At 41.0% G+C, this 20,243-nt stretch overlaps 1 pseudogene; it reads right to left on the bottom strand.

Annotated features, from left to right (window-relative positions):
- Positions 1-11,345: 11,345 nt before the first annotated feature.
- On the bottom strand, positions 11,346-16,916 carry LOC150039643 (mitochondrial protein C2orf69-like; annotated as a pseudogene).
- Positions 16,917-20,243: the final 3,327 nt, after the last annotated feature.

Raw genomic sequence — 20,243 nt, 5'->3', positions numbered from 1 at the left:
CCTATTCCTTCTTGTAAAGTTTTCAATGTGTCAGCTTTTACCTCCAGGTCTTTGATCCATTTGGAGTTAATTCTAGTGCAAGGTGACAAAGAAGGATCCAATTTTTGTTTTCTGCAGGTGCTTAACCAGTTCTACCAGCTGTCTGAAGAGGCTGTCTTTCTTCCATTCTGTTTTTTTGGCTCCCTTTTCAAAGATTAGGTGGCCATAGGTCTGTGGTTTAATATCTGTGTCCTCAGTTCTATTGCATTGGTCTTCAGGCCTGTTCCTGTAGCAGTACCAAGCTGTTTTGAGAATTATAGCTCTGTAATAGAGTCTAAAGTTTGGAATTGAAATTCCTCCTGTGCTGTTATTTCTGCTGAGAAGTGTTTTTGCTATACGGGGTCTTTTATTATTCCATATGAAATTTTGAGTTGCCTCTTCTATTTCTTTAAAGAATGCCATTGGGATATTGATGGGTATTGCGTTGAATTTGTAGATAGCCCTTGGCAAGATTGTCATTTTCACAATGTTGATTCTTCCAATCCAGGAGCATGGGAGGTTTTTCCATTTCCTTAGTTCTGCTTTAATTTCATTTTTTAGGGTTTTAAACTTTTCATCAAACAGGTCCTTTACATTCTTAGTTAAGCTAATTCCTAGGTACTTTATTTTCTTTGAGGCTATTGTGAAAGGAGTTTCTTTCCTGATTATTGCCTCTTTCCTCTCACTGTTGGCGTAGAGGAAGGCAGTTGATTTTTGAGGGTTAATTTAATAGCCTGCTACTCTTTCAATATTTTGAATCAGCACAAGGAGCTTGGGAGCAGAGTCTATAGGATTCTTTAAATACAGAATCATGTCATCTGCAAAGAGGGATAGTTTTACTTCCTCTTTCCCTACTTGGATCCCGTTTATGCTTGCTTCTTGCTTTATTGCACTGGCTAGGAATTCTAGTACTATGTTAAAGAGTAGTGGAGAGAGTGCGTATCCTTGTCTCATTCCTGATTTTAGAGGGAATGGCTTTAGATTTTCACCATTAAGTGTAATACTAGCAGTGGGTTTCTTATACACACCCTTTATTACATTGAGGAATGTTCCATGGATTCCTAGTTTCTCCAGAGCTTTTAACATGAAGGGGTTTTGGATCTTGTCAAATGGCTTTTTCACATCTATTGAGACAATCATGTGATTTTTGTCCTTGCTCCTGTTGATGTGTTGAATTATATTAATTGATTTGCGTATGTTGAACCAGCTTTGCCTCCCTTTGATGAATCCAGTTTGATCATAGTGTATAATTTTTTGATGAGTTGTTGTAGACAGTTGGCCAGTATTTTGTTGAGAAGTTTTGCATTGATATTCATCAAAGAAATAGGTCTATAGTTCTCTTTCTTTGATGAATCTCTGTCTGGTTTGGGGATGAGGGTTATACTGGCTTCATAGAATGAGGTTGGTAAAGAACCTTCATTTTCAATTTCGTTGAAGAGCTTGAGGAGCATTGGTGTGAGCTCTGCTTTAAAGACCTTATAGAATTCAGCTGTGAATCCATCTGGCCTTGGGCTTTTTCCGCCGGCTTGGAGCCGGCGGAAAAAAGATGGGGGAGGGGTCTTTGCGTTCCGAATTCTTTGAGAAAGTTGGCTGTAAGCTTTATCTGGATTTCTTTTCCGGTTCGAGTCCTTCTCCGTTGCTTCTTGAGTTTGTTGTTGTGGATTTCTTAAGATAATTGGCTCATGGGACTCCTTGGTTCTCTCCTTTTGTGAGAGAGAGCTAGGCAGCATCCCTATTGTCTCGGCACCAACTTCTGTTTGCTCAGTACCTGAGGTAGATAAGATGGTGAAACTGGTCCCCACAGCAATGCTTCAATTTCTTGATTAGTGTGAGGCTGAAACTTCAGTTCCAAAACCAGGCCATTCGCAGGCTAGGAAACCTCACACACATGTAATCTTCAGGGTCCTGGCTTGAAATGGGGAATGACAGTAGGATTTAAATCTCAAGTCCTTTCTCCCCAGATCCTGGGGTGGAGAAAAATGGCCTCTCGAGCCTATGGTGCTCAAGGCTAGCGGTCCACTTGAGCCACACAGCTCCACTCCCAGCTTCTTCCTGGTTTTGGAGGTGGGTCTCGCAGTATTCCCCCGCGCGGGCTGGCTTTGAACCTGCGATCCTCCGGGTCCCTAATGAGCTGACGCACCGTGACTTCCATCAACCGCCAGAGTCTCATCACCACTGCCGGGTGGTGTTTCTTAATCCAGTCTGCTGCTCTGTGTTTTGATTGGATTGCTCCGTCCATTCAAATTTAGGGAAATTATAGAGAAGTGGTCAGTGTCCATTGTCATTATTTATTTTTACTTCCAAGTTTCTTTCTCTCTCTTTTTCCCCCTTTTGTGTTTAGTGAATTATAAATATTCACTTCTTCATGGGGGTTCTCAATGTTCTACAATTTGTTCTCAATTAATTAATATTTTTGTAACACTGGTTTAGTATGCACGTATTCATAAAGCTTCTCTTTGGAGTGAAATATTCTTGTTTCTCCCTCAAATGTAAATGCTAGTTTTGCTGTATATATCAGTCTGGGTTGGCACTTGTTGGTCTTCAGGACATCGATGATGTTTATCCAAGCTTTTCTTGCATTTAGGATTTGTATGGAGAGATCTGCTGTAATTCAAATTTTCTTCCCATTGTAATATAGCTCCTTCTTTGTTTTTGCAGCATTTAAGATCAATTCCTTGGTATTTGGGTCTAGTGTCTTTACTATGATATGTCTAGATAAGTTCCTTCTAGGATCTTGTCTGTTTGGGGTCCTGAAACCTTCAACAATGTGAGTATTTTCCCTTTTGAAGTTGGGGAAGTTCTCTGCTATGATTTTGGTGAATAAAAATTGCATACCTTTGTCCTGAAATTCGGCCCCCTCCTCAATCCCTATTATACAAAGATTAGACTTCTTTGCTGCATCTGCCAATTCCTGGAGTTCTCTCTGGTGGATTCTGACTGATTTTTCCAAGGTGGCGATTTTCTGTTCCAGCTCTTGTGTTTTTTTTGCCAGTCTTGGACTTGGGCTCAGGGCTTGAGCACTGTCCTTGGATTTTCTCAAGGCTAGCACTCTACCACTTGAGCCTCAGCACCACTTTTGGCTTTTTGCTATGTATGTGGTACTGAGGAATTGAACCCGGGTCTTCATGCATGATAGGCAAGCACTTTACCACTAGGGCAAACTCCCGGCCAACTTTATTTTTTTTGCCAGCCCTGGGCTTGAGCTCAGGGCCTGAGCACTGTCTTTGGACTTTCTCAAGGCTACAGCTCTACCACTTGAGCCTCAGCACCACTTCCAGCTTTTTTCTATGTATGTGGTACCGAGGAATCTAACCTGGGTCTTCGTGCAAGCTAGGCAAACACTCTACCACTAGGCCAAACTCCTGGCCCTCCAGCTCTTGTGTTTTATCTTCTGTTCCTGATGTTCTATTCTCTATCTCAGTCAATCTTCTGCTTAATGCCTCCATTTTTGCTTAAAGTGTGGACACTGAGCTGATCATGTCTGCTCTGAGGGTATTGAACTTTTCTTCCACTTCTCTTTTGAAATCGAAGAGTTCCTTGGAAATTTCTTGCTTTTGTTTTTGGAATTCAGCCTTCATTTCCAAAATCAGCTACTTGATTTGAGTCATATTTCGTCTCTTCAGGTGTCATTTCTTGGGATGGTGACATCTCTCTTGTCCTGTCACTCTTGTTTCCCTTTGGGCTTTGTGTGGGACTTTGATTATTTATGTATGTTGTAATTTGTCTTTGTGCTCTTCTAGGCATCGAGAACTCTTGTTGTAGTTCGCTCTGTGGTCGGTAGGTAGCGGTCTTATTTGGATTAGGACCAGTGGTTCTCAGCCAAATTGATTCCGCTGATGACTAGGTCAGTTTGCAGTTTTTGCAGGTGTTTGGCCTGTTCCCGGAGGCTGTGTGCCAATGTATGACTAGCTCTCAGCCCTACCCGTGGCAATATTCTTGGGAATTCTCAAGGCTAGTGCTTTACCATTTGAGCCCCAGGATCATTTCTTTTTCTATGTATGTGGTACCAAGGAATCAAACGTAAGGCTTTGGGAATGTTAGGCAGGCACTTTACCACTAGGCGGTGCTCCCAGTCAAAGATTATTATTTATATATTTTATGCCTTCCTAGTGTTTAGGTCCTGGGCTTCAGTTTACTAGGCAAGCATGCTTGAACCACAACTTCAGCCTTATTTTTTCTAGCTACCTACCTATCATTCTACTGATCTATCTAACTATCGATCTATCTATCTGATATCTATCAGTCTGTTTGTCTCCTGAGTAACTAGGATTACAGGCATGACCACTGGCACCCAGTTCTGAGCTATCATTTTAAAAATACTTAATCCTGGTGGGGGTGGGGGTGGGATTTACTAAAGCAACTCCTTTACCTCCACACATATTTACAAAGAAAAATATTTACTTCAAGGTTGGACAGACACTAGTTTTGAAAAAATCAACATCTGGGGCCAGGAGTTTGTCCTAGTGGTAGAGAGCTTCTCTAGCATGCATGAAGATCCAGGTTTGATTCCTTGGTAGCACATACAGAGAAAAAAGCTGAAAGTGGTGCTGTGGCTCAAGTGATAGAACTCTAACCTTGAGGAAAGCCCAAGGATAGTGTTCAGGTCCTGAGTTCAAGCCCCAGGATTGGTAATTGAAAAAAAATAACATGTGATTTTTAATAATCCTTTACGTAAAGGCATGCTAAATAAAAGTGACAAGTTTCATTATCTTTACACCCAAATGAGAATATCAGTCTTAACTACAAGTACCATCAATGCAAAAGGTGTCTAGAACCAAAGGAAAGTCAGCTGGATACCAATGTCTCATGCCCGTAATCCTAGCTACTCAAGAGGCTGAGATCTGAGGATCATGATTCAAAGTTAGCTCAGGCACTAAAGTCCATAAGGCTCTTACATCCCATTAACAACCAGAAAAGAGAAGTGACACTGTGTCTCAATTGGTAGAGTGTAAGTCTTGAGCTCAGAGCTTAGGCACAGTATCCAATCATAGTAAAATTTCCATCACCCACAAAAAAAACCTACAAACCCCACAGAAAACACCAAAAAGCTATTTTTTCTTTTTTAACCTAGGAGAGTTTGGATTCATACATTAATATTCTCATATAAAATCATCTGATGAAATTAAGTATATTTGTGCTATGTTCAACAACAGAAGAGAAAAGAAAGGGCCTGTTTCTTTCCTGATTTCATTCATGTAATTGAAAATGAAAGGGAGGCCTTGTATCCCTTCCTGCCACTCCTGTGAAAATGAAAGCATTTTGTTTTCATTTTGCTTTTTCTAATTTTTGTGTTCATGATTGCATATATGTGTGAATGAACAGTCTAATTTGATGATTGAAAGTTGACCAGACTGAACAGGAATATTTTACTACTCAATATGGGCCATTATGAAATGGCTGTTTTATAAAATGTACTTCATAAGTAGCCAGTACTTTAAGGATTTGCTCATGAAATCAAAACCCTTGATTCATGACTGTTTTCAGATTCCCACACCACATATTCTCAGGACTGATGTCTTAGCACAACCACTTGTATGTCCTTGCTTTCATTCAATTTCTCCACCTCTACCTGGCCTTTGGTGGTACCTGGCTCATTAGAGGTGCCCTGCTTCTCCCACTGGGCATATCAAACTTTTCAGGATTTCTGTTAAACATGCAGAGCCGAGAAAAATATAAAACCGAAACAGGAACTGCACCAGGTCACTGTGTTGAAGCCCCAAGACCTGTAGATATAGAGAGAGCAATTGCACCCCCAATATCCCTGATCTTATAGGATAGTGCTCAAACCTAGAAAGAACTCCCTGAATTTCCCTTTTTCCGTGATTTGGTTTGGGCATTGGCCTCAAGGCCAATGTGCAAAGGGAGCTGGACTATCACAAGATTAGCGCAGAGCTGCACACCTGCATGCGCGCATGCATAGCCATACAATGCTGGGCCCTGGAGCAGAAGTATCATGCATGAGTATACCGCCATCAGAGAAGAAAGGCACACTCAGAGGCCACCTCAGCCTCTCTTCTGGCCTTGGTGCCAGGTTTCTTAGCTCCTTGTCTTCATGTGATCATGAGAGATGCCAGAGATTTCCCCCCACTGGCTCTGCACCCAGGGTGGTGACCTGGTGCCAGTGCCTTTTCCGCTTGGGCTTCGGTGTTTCTGGTTCAAGTGGGGCTGCATGGGGCCCCCGCCTGAGGACTCCTGGAGCTGTAACTGTCCCCGTTCTGAGGTAAGTCAACACATCCTCTTCTAGAAAGAAAATGAACACAAATTGTCCTTTATGTGCTCATTATTTAAATATTTAAACTTTTTTAAATGATTGTGTCTATTAACATTTAGTTTCCCAAATATCCACAAAGTCATGCAAAACTGGTTGAAAACAAAAATTTCACCATTTGTAAAAGGTAAGATTGGAAGTGGCTCAAAACATGCTTTTTAATTTTTTGTTAGTTGTGGGGCTTGAACTCAGGGCTGGGACCATCTGTAAACATTTTTTCTCAAGGCTAGGTCTCTACTACTGTGAACAATAGCTTCACTATCTTTTTATTGTGGGTTTTTTTCTTTTTTATCATTTTTTATTAAAAATTGATTAACATTGATTTTTATATCATCTTCCAAATGACATGTTTAACAAAGAAGTATTCAAGAAGGGAATCTCCATATACAATCACTAGCACTTATATAATTAGAACATAAGCAAAATTAGGCTAAGGGTTTGTATATCATAGATACATATTAATCTATGTAATAAAACATTATGTCTATAGAGTCATAGGTTTTTACGTCTATGTAGTTATGTTTATATTTCCAATACCATGTCCATAGCATTGGGTCTGCAAATATTGAGTCCTCGCTCTTGTACTGTTTGGATCTAACAACCACATATTAAGGATACCATGTGCCTTTTGTTTCTTTGTTTTGACTTGTCTCACTGAACATGATTTGCTCTAGCTTCATCCAGTTCTCTGCAAATGCGATAATTTTATCTTGGCTATGTAGAATTCCACTGTGTGTGTGTGTGTGTGTGTGTGTGTGTGTGTGTGTGTGTGTGTGTGTATACCACATATTCTGTATCAATTCATCTGCATTAGGGCATCTGGATTGTTTCCATTGCCTGGCCATTGTGAATAGTCCAGAGATAAACATAGTTGGCCAGTTGTCATTACCATATCGTAGGTTATGACGTTCAGGGTAGATGCCCAGAAGTGATATGGTGGGATTGTAGGGAAGGTCAATTTTCAGTTCTTTAAGAAACCTCCACATTGCTTTCCAGAGTGGCTGAACTAGTTTACAATCCCATCAGCAGTGCAGTAGGGTTCCTTTTTCTCCACAACCCGCCAGTATCTGTCATTGCCTGAGTTCAAAATCTTGGTCATTCTTTTTGGGTAAGGTGGTATCTTAGGGTTGTTTTTATTTGCATTTCCTTTTTTACCGTGGATGATGAGCATTTTCTCATATGCTTTTCTGCCATTTTAAGCTCTTATTTTGATAAGTCTCTCTTTCGTTCCCTTGCCCTTTTAGTGAATGGTTTGTTGGGTTTGGGGGGGATTAGTTTCTTGAGTTCCCTGTAGATACTGATATTGAGCATTTGTCAGATGTATTATTGGTAAATGCCTTTTCCCAGTTGGTTGGCTGTCTCTCTACTTTTGTGTCTATGCTTTTATCTGTCCCATTTATCGAGTCTCTCCAATCTGTTGTGACCCTGAGATTCTATTCAGGAATCTTTTTCCTGTGCCTTTGAGTTCCAGTGTCTCTCTCCTACTCTATCATGTAGCAGTTTCACAGTTTCCGGTCTGACACTGAGGTCTTTCTTCCACTTTGAGTTAATGCTTGAGAATGGGGAAAGGCTAGAGTCAATTTTAAGTTTACTGCATGTGGCTGCCCAGTTTTGCCAGCACCAATAATAGAATAGACTGTGTTTGTTCTACTGTAAATTTTTGGCTCCTTTGTCAAATACAAGTTGATTATAGGTATGTGGTTCTATTTCTGGATCTTCTGATCTGTTCCATTGATCTTCTGATCTATTTTTGTGCCAATACCATGCTGTTTTTTTTATTATGGCTCTATAGTGGGGCTTTTTTTGGCTCTTTTGTTTGTTTTTCTTTAGTTGATATTATTAATTGAGAGAAAGATTCTCAAGGACTTTCCTGCCCAGTGTGAGCATGATGCTCAGATCTCAGCCTCCTGAAGAGCTAGGATTACAGTTGTGAGCCTATCTTATTCTTTTTTTCTTTTAATGAATTGAAATGTGAAGAACTCCACAGTGGAAATTTTTCCATTTGAGTATTTTAAGAATTCTCCTCACACTATTCCCCTTGTGTCCTATGTTCTCATTTGGAAACGTTTCTTTTAGTGCTTCTGCATGCAAACAAAGGAAGATTGCTCAGTATTTGGAACTGAGGATAGAAAGGTAGTGTTGTATGACACCTACTCCAACAAGTAAGAACTGCTGCTGAGTGCTCTGCCCACTGACGGTGAAGTCAGGTTGTATTTAATTTTTAGTTAATAAACTTACATGCACAACAGTATCATCTAAGACTTTGTAGAATAAGTCTGCCTGCAGGATTAAGGTTCAGAACTGTAAAGCTTGTTTTGTGATGGCATGGAGCTTGAACTTGGCATTGCCACTGAGGTTTTGTTTGCATGTGGATAGGCTTTACCACTTGAGCCATAGGTCCACTCCCAATGTTTTGGTGGTTAACTAGAGATTAAAATGTTAGCGTTTCCTGGGCCAGGAGTTTGGCCTAGTGGTACAGTGCTTGCCTAGCATGTCCGAAAACCTGGGTTCAATTCCTCGGTGCCACATACATAGAAAAAAGCTGGACGTGGTGCTGAGGCTCAAGTGGTAGAGACTGAGGCTCAAGTGATAGCCTTGAGAAAGTCCAAGGACAGTGCTCAGGCCCTGAGCCCAAGCCCAGGACTGGCAAAAAAATATTAGCATTTCCTAGATGGGCTAGCTTTGAAAGATGATCTTCAGGTCTCCATTCATTTTATTTTATTTTTTTTCAGGAGAAACTGGGGAAAATGAAGAAAGGGGTCCCAAAGAGAAATGTAGGCATTACCTGAATTTTGAAATGGAAATCCCTCCGTACAACACCTTAACAATACTGCACATGAAACTTGTTTTCACATTTAAAAATTTTACTACAAACTTGTCTAGCGTTGAAATGCCACCTAAATGAACTATTTGCTTTTTTTTTTCCTGTGGGTCATGGAGCTTGGACTGTGGGCCTGGACTTTGCCGCTTAGCCCTTCAGCCGAAGTATACTGTCCTACCCATGTGTTTAGGCATTGTCCCTGAGCTCTTCAAGGCTACCTCCCTATCCCTGGAGCCACAGTCCGACTTCCTGTTTTCTAGTTATTAATTGGAGATAAGTCTCTCATAATTTTCCACAATATTTTAATAACACTTAAAAAATTAACAGTATATTTTGTAGACTATTAATTTTAATTATACATTCACGCTGTGGTGGTAACAACTTCCACATTATTTGTAGGACTAATGTTCTCAATGTAAAAAGCACAGTCAAGAGGACACTAACACTTACATTAAACAAATGTGGAAAACAATTTGAACTATTAAACATAAAACATTTAAATATGGATGGACTCAGAACATATTTTTGTTCTGAAAAATAATTTTAGTTTTCAGTAACTGTCTAACTGTGATGACACTTTCAGGGGCCCAGTGAATTCTTATATCTAATCAATTTCTAACAACTGAAATCAAGCATTCACATGACTGGATAGCTCAACATCTCAGATTTTTACAAATATTTCAGATTTTTAATGTGAATTTTATTACAAGTCCTACCTTAATATTTTAATTAGTCCTGTGAAAATCACAGCTTTTTTTCTTCCTCTGTCCTTTGGCCGGTAATCCAGCTATTTTAAATTAAATAAATGGGAATTTAACCAACTATTATTAAACTGAGCAAAAACCATCCAATCATAACACTAAAATATTATCAAAGTGACTGGCTTTTGGAATAGAATATTTTGTTTCAATACAAAGCAGGTATATGAATAAAATGGAGTAATGTACAACTGCTTTGCCTTTAAAAGTTTAGATATTCTTGTAGTTTTTTTTTTTGGCCGGTCCTGGGCTTGAGCTCAGGGCCTGAGCACCACTTCCGGCTTTTTTCTATGTATGTGGTACCCAGGAATCGAACCTGGGTTTTCATTCACGCTAAGCAAGCACTTTAACCACTAGGCCAAACTCCCGGCCCAGATACTCTTGTAGTTTTACAGACATTTGTAAGCATCTGGTCTCCAAGGATCCTTTATCATGAGTATGAATATTTCGAATGTGTTTTCAGTCATCGAAATATAATTCTGGGAAGAAACCAAGAAATTTTCATTTTCTGCATTGTTTTATAAAATTTAGGTCCCCTTGGTCTTAAGACATAAATCATATTTTTCGGTCCTGAAACAGCATATCATATTAATTCCCTGATTATTCCATGACCTTCAAGTTAATTATTAATTAGCCAAAAAAGTAACCGGTCACTTTTTATAATCCTACAGTTATGTTTCAAGCTTCGTTGGAGTCCATTAGATCTTGCTTTCTCAAAATGTACTTATCTAGGTCAAGAAAAGAAACGGGAAGAAGGAAACTTCACCCAAATCATGTAGCAGCGTTAAACAAATTCATTTTTTGAGCCAACATTAAATCATTTGTGTCTCTAAACTCTCTCTTTGTAACTTTTCTTATTGCAAAATCACTTTGCATTTTGGCCAAAGATTGCTATTTTCTTCTGGCAGACAAAGATCATGCTTCGGAAAAACACTGTTCTAACTTCTGGAATTGTCTCCTTTTCAGCAAAGCACTAATAAATCATTATGTATTCATTTTACCTATGTTGGTCTCTTAAAAGACAGCTGCACTGCTCTGAGTATTTTTTTTATTCACTACATATAATTATAGTCAAACTAATTTCTTTTCAAACTGGCTATGGCCAAGATTCAAGAAACCCAAGGTCAATTAGCAACTGACAATAATTAAGCCATAGTCCTTAAGTTCAATGTTTTAAAACCAAACTTATACTACTGCATGTCCTTGGACATTTGCAAATAAAATACTCTGACTAGGAAAAAAAACACTTGGTAACACAACAAGAATAAATCCATGAATGTCAAAATAACTAACCTCTGTTAAGTCATCAAAATTAGTTTAGAATGTTACTCAATAAGTCAACTATTTTGAACAATTTTAGTTGCTCTTTCAAAACTAAATTGTTAACTTTTTTCCTTTTTAAGGTTTATATTTTCTTACAGGATTATCCCAACACCATCCTTATAGATCTCAATTTAATTAATCTTAACCTAGCCCAAAGTAAAAACTCACACTCACAAGAATACACATTATAGTCACATTTTTAGGAATGTGTGTGTCTCCCACTGCAAATTGACAGTGCACTACCGATTACATCACACATTTCATTATATGAATTTACAATACTCAGAAGACTCATGCTCTTCCACCTAACAAGTACATTAATATGCTTGTAGTCTTAAAATACTTCATGAACCCTGAAGTGATTCTCTATGGAAGTAGCTTCTCAAAATGAATCTGGCTAGTCACCTGCATACCAAGATCTTCAAGTATCTGAACCAATTTCTTATGCTGTTTTCCAATCCAAGATCTTATTGGATCACGCACTTGAAAAGGTGTTACATGGGTGTGAACAACAATTCCTGTTTGTGCAAATTCTTTCAAGACTTCTGGGTACGCGGAACCCAAGTATTGCTTCCTCCAGAACGACCGCCATCTAACCATTACACTGTTTTGATTCTTTTGATGAAAACATCTATGTTCTGTCTTTCTTGGCTTCCTTTAATTCAAACAGTAACTGATTCAAAACAACACAACCTTCACTGAATCCAATCAAAGTAAAAGACGCACCTCTCAGTGATGGCAGTTCTCCACCCTCACTCGTGGCTGACTCATCAAGGCTTTTCCAGGTCCTCTTCTTCTCTACCTGGAAACCATTACTAGAGGAATTTGGTCTATAGTCAGATGCTTTGGAGTCCTTATTTCAAACATTCGCATTCTTCAACAAACTATTCTGACATAAGTTAAAAGCATTAACTAACAACATATAAAGGTGCTTAAAAGCTCCAAAGTCAGTGTCATGTTCTGGGGCACCAAACATGTTGCTCTTCACAAAGTTGTCATAGCAGCTGAATTTGTGCAAATGCATCCGGGAGCACTTTATCATCCAAATATAACTATTGGGGAACTGATTAGCTAAAATGGTGGCAACATTTTCTAGACTCCAGTTTTCCCACTGATAGTTCTCAGGATGACAAGTCATAACTTCAAGGTACTTCTGCACACCCCCGGGGAAATAGAGGACGTGGTGCTGGGGCACCTGCAGTGGCTCCTTGGAGGCCAGGTCCACGGGGAGACCCCGCGGCTTCAGCATCTCCGCCTCCACCAGCAACAGCAGCAGCAGGTCCTTGCCACAATGTGGGTCGGATCCAGGCACCAAGGTCAGCTGCAGGCGGAGTCCCTCTGCTAATGGGGTGCACCCTGGCCCATCGCTGGCCCCCACTTCCCTCCCTCCCTTCCCTCACCCCCCCCTTCATGGTGTGGGCTGGCAGGGGGAAGGAGCCATTTCTGGTCCAAGCCAGTGAGGACCACATGAGAGCAAAGGCACACATGGGTGTTGGCTGCCACAGGGGTTCGGAGAGGGGGGTGGGGGTGGAGGGCAGGGCTCGGGTCCACAGCACAAGGCACATGGAAATGGCCCTATTCCTGGAGCCACAGCCCCACTTTCCATTTTCTAGTGATTAATAGGAGATAAGTCTCTCATAATCATCCACGATATTTTATTTACACTTAAGAAAATTAACAGTATTTTTATATTATGTGCTTATATCCAACACACATACATATTTCTTTGGCTAGGCCAAAAATACTAAGTTGTCATTCAAGTTAATTTTCATCAGGACTCAGATGGTGTATGTAATGTTGCTTTAGTTTCTCATACTCTAAAATGTTACCCCTATATCTTTCCATAATGTTGTCCTTTCAAATAAAAGATTCTGAGTCAGTTGTGTAATAAGCTATTGCATATATCATATTTGCCTTTTGGTGGCTTTTTTCCTCCTTTTTAAAAAATTTCCTGTGGCTTGAACTCAGGGCCTGAACACTGACTGTTGGGCTTTCTGAAGGCTAGAGCTCTACAGCTTGACCATAGTACCATTTCCAGCTTTTCTCTATATATTTGGTACCCAGAAATTGAACCTGGGTCTTTGTGCATGCTAGGAAAGTACTCTACAACTCAACCAAACTTCCAGCCCCTAGACATATTTTTTTTAATTGTGTAAATGTAAAGCTAGGTAAATGAGGACAATACCTCTTTTCCAGAGGCTACGGTATAGAATCAAGATTTGAAGCCTGCCTGGGCAGAAAAATTTGTAAGGTTTTTACCTCGATTTAACCACCAAAAAATCTGGAAGTGGATCATTTGCCTTAGTAGTAGGGAAAAGCTAAGGGACTTGAGTTAGGTCTTCAGTACTAGCACTTACATGCATGGATTTGTGGACACATAGACAAGCACTTGTGCAGAAACACACACACACACACACACACACATTCACAGAGGAAAATACAAATTTCGGTGTGTGTAACTGAAGTTTGAAAGTATTTATTCTGTAGCTGCCATCACATTACCACAACAGAGTGGAATACTTATGGTAGATCTATTGACTCTGTTCCTTTACAGAAATGTTTGTCTGAACCTGTCCCCCAATGAATGTCATTTCTAATGCAGATTTACTCTCCTTTGTATATGCATTCTTTTCTGTCCTCTCCTCTCTTCCTCCCTTCTTCCCTCCTCCTTTTCTTTCCCTTCCTTTCTCTCACTCTCTTTGTCTGACCTCCTACCCCCTGTGTGCATGCACGCACACAAGTATATGTGTGTGTGTGTGTGTGTGTGTGTGTGTGTGTGTGTGTGTGTTGGGGAACAAAACTCATGCTACGGTACCAAACCTGTTTGTGTTTTTTTAATTACTGATGTACAACCTATATGCAGTTGATAATGTTTCATTTCTAATTTAAAAATGAGAGAGTGGACCTTTTCAGATAGACAGTTAACTAAGCTGTATTGATTTAAATAACTCAGCATTATCACAATATTGCTTGGTAGTTCTATCACACAAAATATAATATGAAGACAAATAGCAAGGGGATGATGAGTAGACATTCACCATTTAATAGATAAATGTCAGGAGTGAATGGTCCACATTATATTCTAGGAGCAAACAAGGCATCTACCTTAGGCACAGCTGATCAGCTATTTGGAGAAGCCCAGGAACAATCAAGTAAATAAACAAATCTATGAAGCCACCATAGGAAAACCAAAAGGGCAGGTGAGAGTGTTTAAGAGGGTTCCTGTTAATCAAATGCTGGTGGCTCACACCTAACTATTCAGGAGGCTGAGATCTGAAGATCTTGGTTCAAAGTCAGCCTGGGCAAAAATGTCCGTGAAATTTTTATCTCACATTAATTAGCAAGAAGTCATAACTGGGATCTGTGGCTCAAGTATTAGAATGCCAGACTTGACATAAAAAATGATAAGCATCAATGTCCAGATCCTAAGTTCAACAGATTCAAACCCCAGAATTCACAAACACAGACACACGTGAAAGTGTGTTTGTGAAAGGTGCCATTGAAGCCAAGACCTATAGGATGAGGGGGGCAGCTGGTCAGGGAAGGGCTTGCTGAAGCAAATTCTTGATCTACGTCCTAACATGGGGACAACTATACAAAATGTTTATTTTTATTTGTGTGTGTGTGTGTGTGTGTGTGTGTGTGTGTGTGTGTGTGTGTGTGTCTGTGTGTGTACTACTACTGGGGTTTGAACTCAGGGTCTAATGCCAATGCTTGATTTCTTCTTGCAAGGCAGATGGCTGTACCACTTTAGCCAAACATTTACTTTGAGACTTTACTAGTTTATTGGAGATAAGTGCATGTAAAATTTGTCTGCCCAGGCTGCATTCGAATGTTGTGCCCAGATTTTGGGGTCCTCAAAGACCACCAAGGAGCCAAATTTGATGTAAGAGCATGAGTCTTTATTGCAAGCTCGAGCCTCGACTCCCAAAAGATGAGGACATAGTGGGTCTGAGTTGAGAGTCCTGACTTCCTGTTGTACAAGGTTTTTATAGGGTCCTGGGAAGTTTCCAAGCATAGTCAAAACTTTGAGCAAATCATGGCACATTGCGGAACAAATGGCTGGAAGTGATTGCTTAGCTCAAAGGACTGAGATATTATGAATTGATTGACTTGTGCTAGGGGATCTGTGAGGTTCTTGTGGTTCATGCTAGAGGATACATATTGAACTGCAGAGCAGCCTGTCAGGATCGCTTTTCTCACCTTATCCTGGAGCCTTAAATCATTGGGCATGGTCAATACAGAGAGAGTTGTCTGAAATTTACTGTTTTCCTTGAAGCTGCTAGCTCTGCTGGTTTAGAATTGGGTCAGAGTGACTCTGGCAGGGCCTGCTTAAAAATAACTTTTTACTGAAGTTGATCGAACTTCAAAATTAATTTAGGCTTCTCATGAACAGGGATACTCAGATCTCAGCGTCCTGAGTCTCTAAAATCACAGGCATGAGACACTGATGCCCCATTTGAAGGTTGAGTACACTGAGTTCCCTGGGTCAAATCAGGTCTTTGCATCTTCATGCCAGGCCAAAGCAAGTGAGGATCCCTAGACCCGGAGTGCTGGGCATCGGTGGGGCTGCAGCATACCTGGAAAGACAGGAGTCGAATCTCAGCAACAGAAACATCATCATCAGAGGAACACAGGATTGAATCCTAGCATCAACAGGAACCACAACAAAGTGAACCCCATGCACCAATTGCCAGGAAGCACCAACTAGTGCCCATAACCCAACAACTGGACTTTCTCACCACCCCTGAGGCAAGCAGGAGCCAAGGAATAATTGGGACTCACCATTGTGGCCAGAGAAGGGGGAGATTGGTCGTCAGATCCATCAGATCACACCCGGATAGGCTATAACACCACACATTAAGGTGGATATTGGCAGATGCAGGCTTTTCCTAACAACTGTGGAAGAGGGAATTGGGGTCTGGTGTCTCCTTGGTGCCCAACATTGGCATTGGTGGGGATGACTCACCCCCTGGCCGTAATTTAGTGGTAGTGTCCGGTTTCCTGCCATCCAGGGGCAGAAGTGCAAGAAAGTTGAAGCAGGGCTTGCTCTAGCAGAGCTAGTAAGGAGAGTTGGGACCACAGCCACGGCCACTGCCACCACCACCGCCACCACCACCCCTGGACCCTGAGCACGGATGGGCCTGGAGCCGGGAGTGGGGCACAGAAGGACACACAGTCTCCAACACAGCAGAAAGAGAAGCAGCTCCTGCAGGTGGTGGCTGTGGAACTGATGGTCCTGGGATTCCTGTCCCACCTTGTGTGTTCCTTAGGAAGAGTAGCAGTACTGAGCTAAGCCGCTGGTCCCAGCTGCCTGATGGGCTAGTGCCTTGCATACTGTGGGGCTGGATCTTGCCCTCTTTTCCCTGTCTGCTTTTGCTTCAAACCTTCAGCTCTTTCCCACTCCTCCTCCTCCTCCTCAGTGGCAGCTCTGAGTCAGTGTTTCTTCTCCCAACTCTTTTTTTGTTGCCAGATGGGGTAAGTTGAGGTCTTCCCACACTCCCCCTGCTGGATAGGGATTTGTCCCCTCAGTAAGGGTCAGGATGGGAACCCAGGGCCCTTGGCACTGTGGCTTAAGGGGTAGAGCACTAGCCTTGAGCTGAAGAGCTGAGGAACAACGCCCAGGCCCAGTGTTGATGTGCCACTACTGACCAAAAAAAAAAGTTGTTTCTGCAGGTGTCTCCCACAAATAATGAGACTTGCCAATGCTCTGATATTTATGGTTCATGTTAGTAAATCAATTTGAAAACACAATGGAACCACAAATCTCCAAAAGATCCTCAGATTTGAGCATTTAACAGGCTTTTTTCCCCTGCCAGTCCAGGGCCTTGAACGCAGGGTCTGAGTATTGTGCCTGGGCTATCTCAAGACTAGAGCTCTACCACTTGAGACATGGCACCACTGCAGGTTTTTTTTCTATGTATGTGGTACCAAGGCCTATCCCTAGGCAAACTCCTGGCCCCCTAACAGGCTTTATTTATTTATTTGTTTATTTATTCATTCATTCATTTATTTAGTGAGTCATGGGGCTTGAAATCGGTCTGAGCCCTGTCCCTCAACTCTCAGCTCCAGGCTACCACCCTAACCTTGAGCCATAGCCCTACTTCCTGTTTTCTAGAGGATAAATGGAGATAACAGTTTCAGGTTGTTTTGTGGATAAATGGAGATAAGAGTCTCAGGTTCTTATGTGCCTAGGCTACCTTTGAACCTTGATTCTAAGTTTTCAGCCACCTGAATAACCTGGATGACTGATGTGAGCCACCTGGCCTGGGCTTAACAAGGGTGTATGTGTGTGTGTGTGTGTGTGTGTGTGTGTGTGTGTGTGTATCTGTCTGTCTGTGTATGTATGTATGTATGTATGTATGTATGTATGTATGTATTAGTTATATTGCCGTGGAACTCTGGGCTGAACGCTATCCTTGAGATCTTCAGCTCAAGGCTATCGCCCTATTCCTGGCCCTGGATTTTGTTCCTGAGCTCTTCAGTTCTAGGCAACCACCCTACCCCTGGAGCCACAGCACGACTTCTGGCTTTCTACTTGTTAATTGGACATAAGAATCTCTTGTTCTTCAGTGCCCAGGATGACTTTGGATCATGATGCTCAGATCTCAGCTCTTGGTAGCTAGGATTACTGGCAGGAGTCAGCCCACTAGGCTTTAAGGATCTGTTTGATTTGCAAATTGAGATCTGGTATTTTAAGACACAAAGCTGGGGTTATTGGCTTAGATAAAAGGCATCAGGGCGTTTGGGTTTTCTTTGTTTGGCTACAATTTGGGGACAAGTGTTAGAAATTTAAATTTGATGGTCTCTTAATTTCAGAAACCTGTTCTGTCTAAAACCACTTGGGTACTTACGTATCAAGAGAAAGGGAAAGAGAAAACCAAGGAGAAGTCCATGCACGGTGGAAGAGAATAAATAAGCTGGCATGAAGATGCTTCACCTAAACCTAGTGAGATTGGCAACAGTGGGACATCTTCATCCTGTCTCTTTTCCTTGCAGACTGACAGTGGAAATCTGATGCAGATGATGTGATTGGTATTTCTAAAAATTGCTCCTTGGGAAACTTTAAAAGAGAGTTAAAGATTTATCTGAGTTAGATAATTTGGCTTCAATATTATTTTGTAATTGATTGTAGGTTTCAAAAAGAGGCACATGATAAGCCTGGATTTCTTGGTATAGTTCTGGTACTTAAAATATATTTTGGTTGGTCATGGGGCTTGAACTCACCCTGGGAACTGTCCCTGAGCTATACAGCTCAAGGCTACCACCCCACCCTAGAGCAAAGCTCCACTTCCCATTTTCTAGAAGTTAATTGGAGATAGAAGTCTTAGGTCCTTTTGTGCCTGGGCTGGCTTTGGATCTCTATCTCAGCCTCCAGAGTAGCTAGGATTACAGGCTAAAAGCCTCCATGCCCACCTGACTGGGAGGTGCTTGTACTTTTTGCATCAAGGAAAAATAGTCATTTAAAACCAGGTACTTATGTTCTTGCCTGTAATCCTAGCTACTCTGGAAGTGGGGATTGGCTCAAGGGTAGGGCATTCCCCTTGAGCTGAAGAGTTTAAGAACAACACCCAGACCCTGGGGTAGGGCAGTATCCTTGAGATGAAAGGCTGAAGGACAGTGCCTGGTTGCTCAGCTGAGTTCAAGCCACAGGACCCACAAAAAAATTGATGGCAAGATTGGCACAGATCTTTGTCACAGGATTGAGATAAGATATGGCCTGAAACTGCTACCAGCTCTAAGGTTTCTAAACAGAATTAGGAAATGAAGAGTGCTTTTCCTCTACAATAATCTAGCAATTATGTAATCTTGCAGATTGCTCTTTTGTGATTTAGAAAGAAAAATTGGAAATTAGGCATTCAGCATTAAAAGAGATGTATTATTATAAAAACATAATGTTATGCATTAGGATAGTTTTATTGTTTAAGTACTTGTTATCAAACCCAGAATCTCTGGTGAGGAAGTGCTGCACCTGTGTATGAGTCTTGGTCTCCCTATGTTAACCCTGGTTAGCCTTCATGTTCTGGGCTTGAATGATCCTCCATGCTCAGCCTCCCAAGTTTTTGGACCTACACTTGTACCACTGTGTTCCAGGATATTAGGCTTACATGGAAGATGTACAATTTCCATAAGTTTTCTTTTTTTTAATTTTTATTTTTTCATTGTAATTAGTAAAAGGGTTACATGATATTTGCCAGATAGAAGGTGCGTTAATTCATATACATTGATACCCTTTCACATGTCTTGGTACCCATTTCCCTCCCCCCCACACCCCCCACCCGTCTTGGTTTTTCCCCCTTCCTATCAAATTTCAAATATCCAAATACAAATAAATTCAATATATCAGATAACAAAGTGAGATACTATACCAATATGAGATAACCAAGGGACAGGAAAGGAGATGAGAGACAACATAGTACATTAAGGACAACAATCATTCATTATATGGCTTTTGTTTCACTATCCTGGAGGTCCTTTCAATTAGCTTCACATTATATGTCCTTATGTATCAAGATTTTGCTGTATTGCAAATCTCGGCTAGTAGAGCCCAAGGTTTCTACTGATTATGACAAATGAGGGAAACCAATGAGCCTAAGTTCCTTTGAGTCTGGCTTACTTCACTTAATATGATTTTTTCTAAGTCTTTCCATTTCCTAACAAATGGGGCGATGTCATTATTTCTGACAGCAGCATAGAATTCCATTGTGTACAAATACCACAACGTGTTGATCCACTCATCAACTGAGGGAAATCTAGGTTGGTTCCATATATTTGCTATGATGAACAGTGCTGCAATGAACATTGTTGTGCTAGTGGGTTTAGTATGTCCTTGTTTCTGGGTGGATGGGTAAACGCCAAGCTCTCATTCATAACTGAGGGAACAATAAAAACATTCCATTCCAGGGAAAAGCTGCAACAATATGTCGCAACAAAACCAACACTACAGAGAATTCTGAAAGATGTTCTATACATAGAAAACCAAAATAAATGCAATATAGGGAAATAAATGGCACCTAAACAGCATACCACCTAAGGACCACAAGAACTGTCAAGA

This window comes from Megascapheus bottae, unplaced genomic scaffold, assembly GCF_031878675.1.
Source record: "Megascapheus bottae isolate mThoBot1 unplaced genomic scaffold, mThoBot2.hap1 HAP1_SCAFFOLD_90, whole genome shotgun sequence".
NCBI classification, from domain to species: domain Eukaryota; kingdom Metazoa; phylum Chordata; class Mammalia; order Rodentia; family Geomyidae; genus Megascapheus; species Megascapheus bottae.
The sequence above is the reverse complement of the archived record's forward strand: the minus strand, read 5'-3'. Positions and strand labels throughout refer to the sequence as shown.